The sequence below is a fragment of the Pinus tabuliformis genome, chromosome 2_2 (genome assembly GCF_031772625.1).
Source record: "Pinus tabuliformis cultivar Carrire ecotype Pingquan chromosome 2_2, CPIR1, whole genome shotgun sequence".
Classification (NCBI taxonomy): Eukaryota; Viridiplantae; Streptophyta; class Pinopsida; order Pinales; family Pinaceae; genus Pinus; species Pinus tabuliformis.
Genome location: NC_142300.1, coordinates 133902212 through 133918312, shown reverse-complemented (window position 1 = coordinate 133918312; position 16101 = coordinate 133902212).

Genomic DNA, 16101 nt, shown 5'->3' with positions numbered 1-16101 from the left:
TTGCATCTACAATTGACTCATGATAATACGACACTAGTATGATAAACCCCCAGTCTAAGATGTTGCATGATGATCTACTAGTTGAGTTGAAACAAGGTGGCAGGCTAAGGGAGAGACTTAGGGACTCTGCAATTGTGCAAATTAGGTTGTCAAGGGCCAAGACTGAGCCTTGAGACTGTGCAATGCACAGTCCAGGTTGGATTGGGCTTAAAGACTACGCAGTTGATGGATTCAAGGAGCCAGGTTGAGGGATTGAGAACTGAGATTTCCCACTACATAGTGCTGGAAAGATAGGGAAGCCAGGTGGCTGCAAAATTGCACAACTCAAGATCTCAAAGCCAAGGCTTGAGGACTAAGACAACACAATGTGCATTTCAGGCCTGCTTGGAGGGAAGGATTTCACATTTCCTAGAGCTTTGGGGATATGCTTGAACACTATGATTGCACAATATGTAGTTCTGGGAGGAAGATATTGGCTGTTGTACAATGCCAAGAGATAAGGCTGGTACTTTAGGTTTGATACTATGCAATGCATAGTTCAAGAAGGTTGAAAGAGGCTCAGTGGTCCAGTCAAGGAATTTTCCCAATTTGGCTAAGTGTTGGATCAGTGAAAGGAAGATAAAAAAAGGCATGACTCTGATCATGATCAACACTTAGATCACTTGATGACACAAAATAGAACACTCAAAACACATGAACAACATCCTTTCCTCAATGCAACAACTTTGCGATGATCTACAACAAGTGCGACACCAAAGATACACTTTGCGATCACTGTGACGACACTTGTGTGACAATGCTTGAAACTTTGGAAATGAGTGTGATACATGCTTACATGGTAACAAGAACTCATTTACACAAAGTTTACCCCTTGAAACCACCAAAACTAGATTTCGTGCATTGTTCAACACTTTACATGTGAAAATACGACACTTTGATTTTCTTGCAAATGAGACAACGACACTTAGAGAAAACACATGCAATAATTATTAGTGCTTGTTAAGACAACGTGAAAATTAGCTATAGGCTCCGAAATTTGGATGTAGGACAAAATTTTTAAGTGGTGTTGTAGCAGCAAAAACACTTGGTGACACAGTGGTTGAATTCCAACTTCTTTGTCTTGGTTAATTATTTAGTGTAGGATCTAGTTCTTCAGGGAGTGTTGATCCATCATGTAAATCACATTGGTTTCCCCACTTACTCCACACACAAAATTATTCCCCTCTATATTTTCCTGGCTAAACAAAAACATATGACCAATAATACCACAATGTTTCGAATAAAAAAGGGTAGTATAGTTTGCGAGATTTACTTTTTTAGAGTATATTTTTTCATCTCTAGTGTTGCTCCACTGCCAGCAAGCTTGGAAAATACCCTCGCAGAGTCACTACAGGAACAAAAAAATTTCTCTACTTCCACCGAGCCTAGACAGTACCCTGATAGAGTTTTTTTCTTCACCTCCCTATGTAGGAAGCCTTTCTCTTCTTTTACCTTTTATTTCTGTATTTTATGTAGGAATGTGAATAGGCACTTATTAATTTCATGGGTGGAAGAGGGATTCTGACTTATTGAGATAATAATAGGTTGTTCCTTTAGAGAAGCATATAAAGACCTCTGATTTTGGTTTTCTCGTTATGATTTTCCCCATGTCCTTCTCTACTTGATTGGATAAGCATGGAAACCAATGAAACATAAAGAACTAAGCACAGGTGTAAGGCTTCCAGAATGGATATGGAGGTCACCATTCCACAAAAATATCCTTATGAAATAGTTGTATTTTCCATAGAAACATCATTGACCAAAAGATGTAACCAATATGGAGAAGAAGGACTAGAGTTTAGCCAAATGTTGTAGTGTGACAAGACTATTTTCAAATTTAGCCACATACAATGAAGCCAAAGAGAATGTTTACACATGACACATATTTACATGAATGAAAAGAAAGAACAACACATGACCAACAAAAAAAATAAAATAAAAAATAAACTATGTACATAGGGTAGGGCATGACCCTAGACCATAATTGAAAATATTGTTTTAAGTATTGCCCACTAATAGGAAGAGAGTTAGTCTTTCTGTCTAAATATTGGAGATGATATGTGTATTGGCCAAGCTTCTCGTTCATTATATACCATCTAATCCACAGGGATTGGAACTTAGTATGTTTACCTTTGTCTTCGTGGGCTTTGTCCCACTTCAAGGCTAGGTCACCCACACTCAATTCATTTTCCCCTTCAGACTTCTTATCAAACCATATCTTGATATGAATCTGGTGGAGAGAAAAGATTTCTTTAGTTTTTTGTCGCTCCTCTTGTAGCTTATGGAGGGTGTTTATCCTACTTTGAACCAACAAGCATGGCTTACCATAGGACTCTTGTGAAAGTTGAAGGATAGGAAAATAGATGTGCATAGGTAGGATGGCTTCTTTTCCATACATCAGGAAGTAGGGAGAGGTATTCAGAGAAGGCATAGGCGTAACTCAGTCTACCCACAGGGTGTTTACCAAAGCAGAGTGCTAGTTCCTTTGTCTAGAGAAGACACTTTTTAATGATAAGAATGAGGTTCTTATTGGTTGACTTGACAAGGTTGTTTCCTCGTGGATAATAATTAGATGATTTTTTTAATATGATGCCATTTTCCAATGCAAAATCATATAATATGAGTGATGAAAAATATGTTTCATTGTAAAAAAAAAGTAAAGTTACAACGTGTTGTAGTGGCTACAAACGCCCTCCAAAATTTTGCGTTCACTTTATTTTGGAGCCTCTCACCTCAAAATATTAGTAGATTGTCTTGCACTGCTCAGGTCCTTGTGTTTCATTCAAGTTTATCATTCACTTTTTAGCTTGTGTTTGCTCACTTTATTTGTTGACACAAGTTGACCCCAAAAATTGGTTTACATCCAGTTCTTGCATTGTCTTGGAAAATTGTGCAGTCCTAGAGGGAAACCTACCTTGCTCTTAGGAATTGCATAGAGTAGCCCGACAGTCAGCGTTGCTCTCCAGAATTTCACAGAGTAGCCCAACATTCATCCTTGATCTCCATAATTGCACAGAGCATCCCGATAGTGAGCTTCGACTCAAAAATTGCACAAACCCAGCTGATAGCTTGTCTTCAGCTGGGAAATTATGTAGAGCATGAGAGGCAGCTAGAGCCACTCAACCCAGGAATTGTGCAGAAGAATTCCATTAGCTGTTGTCTGATGCATGTGCGGAAAGTTGCCTCGTTCCCTCTAGAATTTCATAATTTCTCCATGCATGCATCCCAACATTTCGCGAAAAGGAAAAAAATGAAAAAAAGAAAAAACCATCCCTAAAAAATAGGGATCTATTTTTAGCACTGGGAGTTACACTTAAGTCATTTTTAAAAACTTCCCGCCACTTGTCACTTTTTCCTAGATTTTTAGCATCTGCGCCATAAACCAGGAATCTAACAAATCTATCTAATGGACGCCCCAGAGCTCATTCTACACATTCAATCTTCGCGCTCTAGCATTCTCGAGGCATCTAGGAACCTTCGGAATAGTCAGTGCAACTTTTTTGGGTAAGTTTTTCTTTTCAAGTCTTTTGCTACTTTTTCTATCACTTTTGTTTCCTTGGCTTGTGTGAGTGCTATTTTTCATGTTTTACTGAATGACCACTCATGTTTTAATTTGTTTTAACTTGTATAAATGTTGATTCAATTTTTGCATTGTCTTTCTTGAGCATCACATGCATAACGCTATTTTTTCACCAATCGTCGTTGTAGTGACTCTCCCCACTAGCTTCGTTGTTCATCTGTTTGACTGATCCTTTCATTGGTTTTGATTGCATGCATGATCATTCACTCCTATCTACACCATCCTTCACTCATGCATTCAAATCTACTCATCTTCAAGTTTCCCTTGGGCAGATCTGGGTTGCCTTGGCTTAGATATTGTTTTTCCCCTCATGCAGTGTTCATTCTTGGATCACAAGGCTTTTCCTTGGTCTAGGAATTTCATAGAAGTTTCTTGTCACTGGCCTCTAGCTATGCTCTACATAGTTCTAGGAGACAGTGCCCAGTATTTCCCACTGGGATTGCGTAATGCTCAGTCCCAACCAACAATCAAGCTAAACTAAAGTGCCTTGCACAATTCAAGTCCATAGTGAACCTCACTGGATTTCACTCTACGTAGTTCCAGTCAACAACGCCTCTCACTAGTAGCTGGGACTACGCAATGCATATTTCCAGGTGACAGTCCCTCAGCTCTGAGAGTCACTACTCCGTAATCTTGTCCAACAACCACCAAGTTTGTTTCATGATCGATCCTTGAAGTGATTTGTGTTTTAAAGTTGACATTTTCTTATCGTGAGTGTCTGCTATGTCTCCAAGTACATCAATTGTTGGGAAGTCGCTCAGCAATAAATGCATCATGGTTTCCAAGATGCCAATGAACTTGCCCATCTATGTAGACATGTAGTTGTTCATAGAGAGGGACATGAAGATCACATGGAAATAAATAAAGGAAATATTTGCAAGTAGTTTCAAGGAAGATCTAGGATATCAACAAGTCTTTGTCAACATTCACAAGTGAAGCTTGTACAAGGTTTCATGAAGGTACCCCACCTTCCCGTACGTGAATATCATTCACTGGGTTGTCTCACATACTGATCCTGAGATGATTACATTGAGCAATACTAGTGGGAGACAACTTGCCACCTTCAGGATGGAAAACTACCATTAGATGTATCACTTGCCGCATTCGTTTAACTATATGGATGCATTATTCTTCACTCCCAACAATAATGTAAACACTAGAGATATCATGAAGCTTTGGGTAAAAGAGCCATTGAAGTTCAGGATGACACCGAACCATGTATACAAGACAAAGTCACTCGGGAAGGCTTACCAACTCCTTGTCATATTCGCATGTCACTTGTATGGTGAGAAGAACATGTATATGTTCCCATGGAGTTGGGTTGTTATGTTAGATTAGTTGGAAAATGAAGGAAGGCCTTTCAACTGGTCAGACATGTTGGCTCTTCAACTAAAAGTGCATGTGTCGAATGCTCAGAGTCTACCTAAGGATGGAAAATAAAAATTCTTTATGTTTGCATACCTACTTGATGCAATATGTGCCTAGCAGCAGTTCCCTGGCATGGGTTGGACATGGACACCATCAAATGATGCTATGAATTTCTATTGTAAGTTTCTCTCTGAGTGCAACTATCGAGGAGTCATGGCAAGGTTGTCTGACCACTTCACCACCCCGCTGTATAGGATGATATTCAAATAGGATCCACCTTGCATGTCCCACGAAGAAATGCAGGCATTGCTTAACATTGCAGATTGGTATGCATTACTCGGTGGAACCTTCATCAAGATCTTTGGCACAGAGAAGCCTCCACATAAGCTACTAAGGTTTTCCATGGAAAAGCTAGTCATGCAAGAGGTTTCATACCACATCTCCACAAGGTTATCAACAAAACTGCATAAGAGGAAGAAGGCATCATGACCCACTCTTCCTTTGCATATTGGGTTGTACGAGATTTGTACCTTGAATTATGTATATGCCGAGGCTGAGTACTTGAAGAATTTTGTGTTTAGCACCAAGAGTTTCAATCCATATAATCCCCACTGCATATGCAAGAACCACTTTGTGAAGGTGTACTGCCCATGGATCCACGGGGCATTTCATTGGCTAGAGGAAGATCCTTGGAGGTATTATTATAACTCCTCTAGGTTCAATGAATTAGTTAGCATAGATGTAGAATGGAAAGCAACACTGTAGGAAACAACACCATAGCAAGCAACAACAACAACAACAGTGAGCAGCAAACCCACACAAGAGCAAGAGGAAGATTGTTGAGAGTGCAGAGGCTGAGCATAGCTACAAGTTCAAAGAAGATACTCTTGTTGAGAAAGTAGCTTTAGAAATGGAGGCTAAGAGGCAAAAACACAAAAGGAGGGTAGAGCTGAAGAAGAGAGAGAATCAAGGTTGGAAAATACAAAGAGGAGATTGGAGGAGATGGAGAAGAAGTTGAAAGATTAGAATATCTCGCAAGGAGAGAAAGGGAAGAAAGGCAGAAACAAGAACAAGAATAAGGACAGGGCACACTGACAGAGAAAACTTCACAGATCTAGGTTGAAGAAGTAAATAATCCAGTAGATGATGAATAGGGTGAGTAGGTGCAGTCTCAGGAACTTTCTCAACAAATTGAGAAAGTAGTTGAGGTGACAAACATGGAGATGGAACATGAGATGCAGGATCAAGACACCAATCTCATGCTGAGAGCATCTGAGGTCTCCTTGATGATGATCCAGAGACGAATGTGTACAATCTGGCATTTGACGAATCGGAGTAGGGGATTGTACATGCACGAAGAAAGAAACTCTTGGATGATCATACATCACCTCCCAACACAAAATAAAGGGTGATTGCACTAGATGTTAGAAGACATCCAGCTTCCATGGCTGAGGCTTATAAGGCCTATGGAGAAGCCACGAGTTCAATGATCAAGTTCTTGATCAGGCAAAGGACTTGTAAGAGGCCAAACAGAGAATAGAGCAGTCTGTAGGATCCTCCATGATAGAGATGAAGAAAGAAATAGTGACTGAGATATCAACTTTGGAGGCCACCGTGCAGATAGTGTATAGTAGATTTGTCACCGTGCACAAAGTTGTTGTCCATCTATTATAATTTTAGTAGTAGTGCGTGCTTAAAACTAAAACTCTCAAAGACATTCACACTGCTATTGTGCACATGCAAGAATTGACAATGAGAAACAAGGGAGCCTCACTTTACTTGCATAAGAGGATGAAGCCAAAGGCTGAGCTAGACAAAGAACAAATTTAGATGTTGATATGGAACTATGAGCAGTTCCCTCCACTCATCACTAGCATTGACGCTTCTTATGCACAATTTTTCAGGACTCTAGTTTTCATAGTGCAAATGCACAAGATCCCTTCCATTGGAACTGTTGTGGGGAAAAATGCCTATGCAGGACAATCCTATCCACCTAAGGTGTGACAGTGCCTTAGCAACAAACAGAGACAGCTATTTTGGTATTCTTCCTTTATGAATTAAGAATGAAGAGAGAGATAGATGGACTAACTGGTGTCTTCCGTTTGTCCCACGATCCGGCTTCTCTTCTCTTGGAGAGTTCCCAGCTACTTGCCTTCTCGCTCGCCCAACTTCAAGAGGTTTCTGCAAGATCACAAGAAGAGAACACTACACAAGACATGGATTCATATTCATAACTAGTTCAGGATTAGAAATAAACTAAACATACTAATGCATTCATACATCAAAAATACATCAGTATATAGGAGAAACCAAGATAGCTTTATTGATGAATAACAAGGTTCAGGAAGAGATACAACCCAGAGGGCTCCAATCCAGCATCTCCTTCCCAGCAAATGGAATTCCTATCTTCACCCCCTTCAAAGCATTAAGCACCCAATGATTCCAATCTCAAACCAACAACAATTCTTTGCAATAAAAAAATTCCAGCCTCTAGATCTCATGGAGGAGAGATCCATATATAGATGTTTGGAGAGAGGATGAGTCAGCTTGAGATCTGACTAGTGTCCTCTCTCTCTGTCAGTTCTTGATTCCACTTGGAGGTTCTTGCTTCCACTTGGAGATTTGGAACCTCTTACTCATCACCAGTCGAATTCCCTGAGGCAAGTGTCATTTTGGAAGCTTCCTAGGTTTTGACACCTTGAGAAATGAACTTGCCACATGTCCACTCTCGTTCAGCGCAGGTAGCCAGTGTTCCCTTTGACATTCAACGCAGGTAGCCAGTGTTGCCTTTGACATTCAGCGCAAACAGCTAGTGTAGCCACTGAAATGATCCTGAATTGACTTGTTTTTGAGCAGTTTCTGGTGGAGAACTTCTGTGAATTGCTGTGGTTTGTTAGCCTTATTCCTCTAGGGGTAGGAACAATATGTTTAGGGACTTTGGATCCCTTAGATTATGGACATTTCATGCTCAATGCTGTAAGGCACAAAAATGTCTATAACAGTTGCCCCCTAAAGTATGAGGCCGTTTATCGGGTGAAATGCTTTATCAGGGGGATCCGAAGTTCATCCAATGCTAGGAGGAGACCTGTAATAAGATACAATACAATACATTATTTTTCATACTGCTTTCATGATCTAGCTGAGGCGGGCATTCCCATGCTCAGCTTTATAAATTCATTTTTCTGTACATAGAACAGACAATCGTCTGATGGTAGACTGATAATTTTGATGAAATTATCATCCTTCGAGTAGGATGATTATCTGCTGCAATGATGTACATGTCAATGTCTTTATCTTTCCTGAATATATATCGCAACCCAGATGGATGAAACTAGATCCGGGGTCTTCAAACTCGTTCGATCTTCACTCTAAGTACAAGTCGATCCATGTGAGAAATGTTCTGAAGTCGAACATGGAAAGACATCGCTTGATTACCGGTCAATGATGTAAACCGTTAACAAGCGCGAGAGGAATCACCGATAATGATAATGACCCTCAAGGTACTGCAGTACAATTCACGTGGTGTGAATAAAGGACTTGGCGTCAAACACCACGCAAAATCTTTCGGTCGAAGGTCATTGACGTATACCTGTCGCCGGAAGTGAGAAACTTGCCATTGAGGCATGCAAGCTTCAAAGTACTGAAGGGGTTGTTCCTAGATCAACTTCTTGGATAATGAGCTGATGTCGACAAGAAGCGATCCGTCAAAGGAGGGCCTTAATGAATCCCACATCAGTGACACGGAACGAAGCTAATGATTTTGATGGAGGTGAAAACGATCTGTGACATATGATTCAGGGTGGCGGTCATGAAAGGATGAAGGATAATGTATGGCAGTGGATGGGACACGGTTGACTTTTCTGAACGACTCCTCTTGAACATATGGCGACACTGATGCGATGGATTGGTAGCATTACCCCAAATATGGATGGTATGGTGAGACCATGGATGTGACCGGTGAATGAAGCAACCCAACCCGATTGTGGTACGGAGGAAAAGTGTCATGTTCAAGAGCGACTTGCTACCATCAAAGTTTTCTTGAGTTTCTCCCAATTTTTCCCCAGTCATTGCTGACCAATACCTCTTTATTTTTGTCAAGCTTGAGGAGGATAACATATGCTTGTTCTATAACCTGCCCTTCGGGCAAGCCCATCGCTATATTTTAACGATCCTAGCGATAGTGAAACTCGTTCTCGTCTAAAGACAAGTTTGTCGCTATTTAATGATTTTAACGAGTCTAACGACAAGGATAACTCGGTCCTTTTCATTTTTAGAGAGTCTGAAAAGGTACATAAAGTTAAATCCAAAAGTCCTTTTTCGTCATCTAATCCCTTAAGTCCAAAAAAGTATAAAACAATACAGAAGGGATGAGTTTTTGATATTTTTAACGAGCCGAACAAAACAAGTGCTCGATCTTTTTGTGCAATACTCCCTCAGGTCCAAAAAGATTAAAATCTAGAGGAGGGATAGCTCTTCCGGTCGCTTTAACGAGCTGGAAGGCCAAGGACTCGACAATCTTTTCATATTTTACGAGTCAGTTGAAAAGAGCTTAAAGAAGACTCGTCTTTTGAGGAACGAGTGATAAACATGGTTAGCAGCTGATTCCAGGTACAGGTTGGAATTTTCCAATCACGGCAGTGTCACAAGGATGGCTAGGTGAAATCGCTCTTCGCAGCTATTCCTCAAAATGGGTAAGCAATCATATGGAGGTGAACGATCGGCCAAATGAAAAGTGGAGGTGACGGTGCAAACACGACCAAGGCTTTAATGGCTGATGATATTACATTCACAGTGGTTATTTACCAGGTAGGTTCATTTTTTATTTTAAAATGAGCTTAAACGCTGGTGGAAACACTTGCTCATTCCTTATGTTTATTTTTTAACGAGCATGAAGTCCGCGTTAAAACTGCTCGGATCTTGCGTTTATTTTTTAACGAGCATGAACTTTGTGCTAAAACTTCTCGATTACCCAGTCATATGATAAGAGTGTCTCATTGAGATTCTATTTTTTATGGAGCTTCATCTCACAAAGCTATGCCCCGCATCCTTTCATTATGCAAGTTCCGAAACGACTAATCCTACAAGTTTAAAGGGTTAGAGGTCCTAAAAATTTAAAAAATAAATAGCCGTCCCATGCTTGCACTCCAAAAGGTTTGCATGCCCCCAGGTATAAAACAGAGTTTCAAGGTTACCTCTACTTCACTTCCGCCAAAACATTTGTTTTAACGAGAGAGGCTTACCTCTTTCAGGTTACCCAAATATTGTCTCATTCACGGAGCAAACAAAACACTTCCTCGGCAATGTCTACCGAAATAGACAAAGGTGGGTGAAAAATAGTTTATTTCACTCACATAACTTTGACAAAAGAATCTTATTCTAGAACAACCCTCTTCCTAGATGGACAGGGTACGGACTAGTCATATTCTCCCGCGGAAACCTACCCTATACCCAAAGTTTTCCTGCCGAAGCAGACCAGGACGCATGCCCCCTGGGTTCCAGTCATATCTTCCCGGATTACTCGCGCTCATCAGGAGGACGGACCGTGGGTTGAGACACTTCTTGCGTGAAGAGACCATTTAGGGATGGTATATGACTATTTGCGATGCGTGATCCGGGAAATGAAAGTTGGTCCACGAGCTTGACCACTCTTCCTTCGTGCGAAAAACACATTACTCTAAAGAGTGAGGAGACGATGGCTCCCATGCAATATATATAGTCTCGTCCAAGGAGTAGGTTATAATCCAAGGGTCCTTGTACAACCATCACGTTCATTTGAACGGTCTTCCCTTTCAATGTTATGGGCACATTGGGGAGGATCCCTAAAGGTCGACTGGTTCCTTTATCAAAGCCTGATAGATTTCTCATTTCAAGCAAAAGCGCTGGCGAACCAAGCGCTTTCCAAGCAATAGAGGAAAGGATACTCACAGATGCCCCCTCATCAATGATAGTGCCAGCCATTACCATTCTGTATATTTGAACGATAATTCTGAATGGTATGCTTGCTGGCAACCAGGGTCTGCCTAGTTGGTTCCAGTCGAACGAGACAACTAGGTTGCTTGGTGGTGGGACCAAATAGACGGCCGGGTATGACTCTGACGAAGTTCCTTCCTGTGATAAAGGAATGGGCAAATTGCCCCCTTGTTCATCGGAGTCTGCGTTGATGAAGAGAATTTGGACGGTGTCATCTTTATTCTCCTCTGTGATGGTATCATTCGAAGATAGAGCCTCTGAAGGCAAAACCGGGTCAACTGCCGTCTCAACCTTTTGAATTTCATCAAGCATGGATCCAGATGGTTCATCTTCAATGATAGGTGCTTTGGCTGACCACCTGGGCGGGCCAGCCGGGTTTTCAACTAGTGAAGGACTTGGCAGGAGTTTTTGATATCCAGGAGGAAGTTGCGCTCGTAAAATCGGGCGATCTTCCAGAACTCTTTTAGCCTCATCTAAGAAGGGACAACGGTGGATGGCATGGTCGCCTTCACACAGTTTACAGGGAAATCTAGCTTTCCCTCTCTGTCCTGTGACTTCACTTTCACTAGTTGACGGTGAGCTGTCAACATGGCTATCAGAGGTCGACGCTACCGAATTGTGCAAACGGGGAGACCAGTCCCTTAGTATCCGAGGGATGCAGGGACAATCTCTGTGGAAGTGGTCTCCCTTGCATATGACACATGGCGATTTAGGCCTAGTCAGTGCTGTGTGTGGATTTTTGTCAGACGACACTTGTTTGCCCCCAATCGCTTTTGGCTCCTTCTTCTTCTTCTCTTTCTTCTTCTTTTCCTTCTTCTCCTTAGGAACTTGGTTTTTTGTTTTACCAGTTCCATCAAGCGAAGAGGAAGGAGGAGAGGAAGAATTAGATGAAGTAGAAGGCTGGTTGGAAACTCTGGTCTGGTCTAACTGTTGACTCGACTGTTCAGGAATAGTGGTGTTCTGAACGACATTGGTTGAAAAGAGCCAGACCAGCAAGCCAATTGTCAGTCCTGGAAGCGACAATGTGGCCATATGGGGCGCACCAACATCTCCCCAAGAGGAGAAGGGTTTAGGATTTCCACCAAGGGGAATTCCTTGGTTGGTGTGCTCCATTTTTCAACCTAAAGATCAACGCAGGAATAAAGGGTGATTGTTCCGTTTAAAATAAATTTTAACGACGCTTTAGACACAACTTGCTTTTTCAATTTTAAAGAGTCGAGAAAAGGCTAAAGATGACTCTAGTCTCCTTCGATGTTTTAACGAGCCCGTAGTGACAAATGCTCGGATGGACTTTTTCCGTTATAAAGTCTGAAAAAGGCCAAAAGGAACTGCTCTGGAGTTCTAGGCAGAGGGTGTGCCAAACTTTTCGCAAAACCGCAGAATACTTTTTAGGGTACAGGCGGTCGATCTTCCTGAATGCTGTGTTCAGTGCATTGCGATCAGTAGGGCGGCCGACACGGCTTCCTAAGGATAAAGGTTTTATGCCTATAGGGGTCTCCCAATATATACGCGACGGTACGTGGGAGCACAATCCGTACTGGCGCTATCGTCCCTCAGGAGGAATCACCCACCTTCCACGAGATCGATAGTCACCAGGCTTTACGACGCCGGAACACATCTCTAGCCTAGACCTCTATGTTGTGCATTATGTTGCAAAGCGTTGTTAAGTTCATTCAATTTATTTTAGGTTGATCTTTTTAGAAGTTTGCCTTTCAAGGTTCACCCCGAGATGTATGATACAATTCCTAAATGCAGTCTAAAGATGATAAGCAAGCTTTATATCTTTTCAACTTTGAAAATCCTAGCTACTAAGGGAAAAGAAAGACACCATCTTTTCTCAAAGAGCAATCAGCACACTCTAATGCACTTTTCCTAAATCAAACATGCAAACTATCAAAATGCAAATGCACAATGCAGGTGTTTTTTTTCTGCTTTCTTAGTATTGTCTTCAAAGAAAGCTTTTTGTACAACTTTGAATTTGCTTTTAAATGACCAATACAAACAAGTTTACTTTTTCGAAATCAGAGAGGGTAGAAGAGATTACAACACTTAACGATTTTCGAAATGAATATTTGTTTCGACACTTAAAAGAGACAAACTCAAACCAATAAGCAAGAGCAAATGTATAATCAACTGCAAACAGCCAATGAACTCTCTCCTAAGATCACAATCAACAGATCTGAATCAAGGGCTACAGGATGATTATTTCACTCATACAAAGGAAAACTGTAAATGATGCCACAAACACATAAAAAAACTCACAGTATTTTTGTACAAAAGGAGGCGGAATTTAAGCAGAGAAAAGGAGTTATCAGACTGGTACCTATGCTGGTTACAGGCTGCAAAAATCAGAGATCAAAACAAGGAAAAACAAAGCAGAGAACCCCAACTGCACAAGGGCAAACTGGTTCAGCGCAACCTCAACACAGGGGTTTTGACATTCAGCGCAGGTAGCTTTCACGGGACCTGCGTTGAAATGCAGAATCCCTTCAATGGGTCTGTGCTGAAGGAGAAACTCTCGTTTCTCACAGGTTCTGGGTCACAGATTGCTATTTAATCTACAGTTTCAGGCCAAATGAAAGCAACAAGCAAGGTGTAATCAAAGGGATGCTCTGAGAGGGTACTAAGATCTATCACAAAGGATCATCAAATCATTTGTGAGTCCATTGTTCAGATCATAGACAAGTCCAGTGATTGGATCAAAGCAACAACTTTCTACTTTGCATCCGGGAATAGCAGATGCAGTTCGATTGTTACTGTCGAGTCTATGAAACAAACAATGATAGAAACACAAATAAAATGACTAAACAAATCTCCCCAGTGGAGTCGCCAATTTGTTGTGGGGAAAAATGCCTATGCAGGACGATCCTATCCACCTAAGGTGTGATAGTGCCTTAGCAACAAACAGAGACAACTATTTTGGTATTCTTCCTTTGTGAATTAAGAATGAAGAGAGAGATAGATGGACTAACCGGTGTCTTCCGTTTGTCCCACGATCCGGCTTCTCTTCTCTTGGAGAGTTCCCAGCTACTTGCCTTCTCGCTCGCCCAACTTCAAGAGGTTTCTGCAAGATCACAAGAAGAGAACACTACACAAGACATGGATTCATATTCATAACTAGTTCAGGATTAGAAATAAACTAAACATACTAATGCATTCATACATCAAAAATACATCAGTATATAGGAGAAACCAAGATAGCTTTATTGATGAATAACAAGGTTCAGGAAGAGATACAACCCACAGGGCTCCAATCCAGCATCTCCTTCCTAGCAAATGGAATTCCTATCTTCACCCCCTTCAAAGCATTAAGCACCCAATGATTCCAATCTCAAACAAACAACAATTCTTTGCAATAACAAAATTCTAGCCTCTAGATCTCATGGAGGAGAGATCCATATATAGATGTTTGGAGAGAGGATGAGTCAGCTTGAGATCTGACTAGTGTCCTCTCCCTCTGTCAGTTCTTGATTCCACTTGGAGGTTCTTGCTTCCACTTGGAGATTTGGAACCTCTTACTCATCACCAGTCGAATTCCTTGAGGCAAGTGTCATTTTGGAAGCTTCTTGGGTTTTGACACCTTGAGAAACGAACTTGCCACATGTCCACTCTCGTTCAGCGCAGGTAGCCAGTGTTCCCTTTGACATTCAATGCAGGTAGCCAGTGTTGGCTTTGACATTCAGCTCAAACAGCTAGTGTAGCCACTGAAATGATCCTGAATTGACTTGTTTTTGAGCAGTTTCTGGTGGAGAACTTCTGTGAATTGCTGTGGTGTGTTAGCCTTGTTCCTCTAGGGGTAGGAAAAACATGCTTAGGGACTTTGGATCCCTTAGATTATGTACATTTCATGCTCAATGCTGTAAGGCACAAAAATTTCTATAACAGGAACCCTCACCCAGACCATGAGGAAGAGCCAAGTCATGTTGGATGTAGACAAGTACATATAATAGTTGATGCATGAAGACACCAATGATGACTTACAGCTCAATGAAAATAACATGTAGAAGTATATCGGTGGTCCAACCACTCTCAGGAAAATGTTGCACATGCTTCAGAATGAGTTGGATAGAGGCTTCAAAACCACATAACAGAAAGCCATGGAGGCAAGAGTTTGCTTCGAAAAATATTTTACCAAACAGTATGGGGACACAATAACCTAGTACCAAGCTTGGTATCAATTTTTAACTGAAGACCATCACGAGGAGGTTACTGATTTGGTCTTTCCCCAAGACCCCGAGTCATATTATTTGTCTTATCAGGTTGACTCAAGCCTATTTTTCTCCCACATGGGTATATGTGGAAATTGTATTATTGTAAATATATTGTAAGTGAAATTCCAAATGACATTAGTGGAATTTGAATAGTCACTATGTAATTTGAAGAGTCATGAGGGTAGCCCAAGAGTCACAAAGGGGAATGTCAAGGGTCACCCCACCCTTTGTTATAAATAGAACCTCATAACTCATAGTGGATAATTTTAGGAGCCAAGATTTTGGCTAGCGATTTCTTAGAGAAGGCTTAGAGAGTATTGTGATGAGCCTTCGCTTCTCCACAACGTAGAGCGAGTACATCTCTTAAAAGGAGAAGATGGTGTTGACTGTAATGTTCCACTATTGGTGCTAGTGGATGTCAATAGTGTATGTATGGATGGAATTTTCACTCAATAATATATAAGAGAGGCAACATATTTTCATGCATATGTTGTTATTATAGTTGGACTATTCTGGTTTCTTTAGCAATGTATGTCATTTAACTTACACATTTGTGTATGAACTATTTTGTATACAATTTTATGAATCTTGTTGCAAATATGTTGTTGATTTAACTCATTGGTGAGCACTAGTATTGTAGTAATAATTTTGCAACTCCTGGGCTTCCTACTTTACTTTTATCAACCCAGTAGTTTGTAACAAACTTGGAAGTGACATGTTGTATGCACAAGTACTAGTTCTTATTGTGGGCTATCACTTGGTCAGCTGGCACAAGATCACTAGGAGATCAAGCCAACTTCTATGGATTCCAGAAGAAGCTCTATATGTGATGAAATAAAGGAAATCTTACTCTATAGAGGCTACTCTACTTGCAGAAAGGAAAAGAAGACTGAAATGTAAATTAAACTTAGCAAACCCTACTTAACCAAGTAA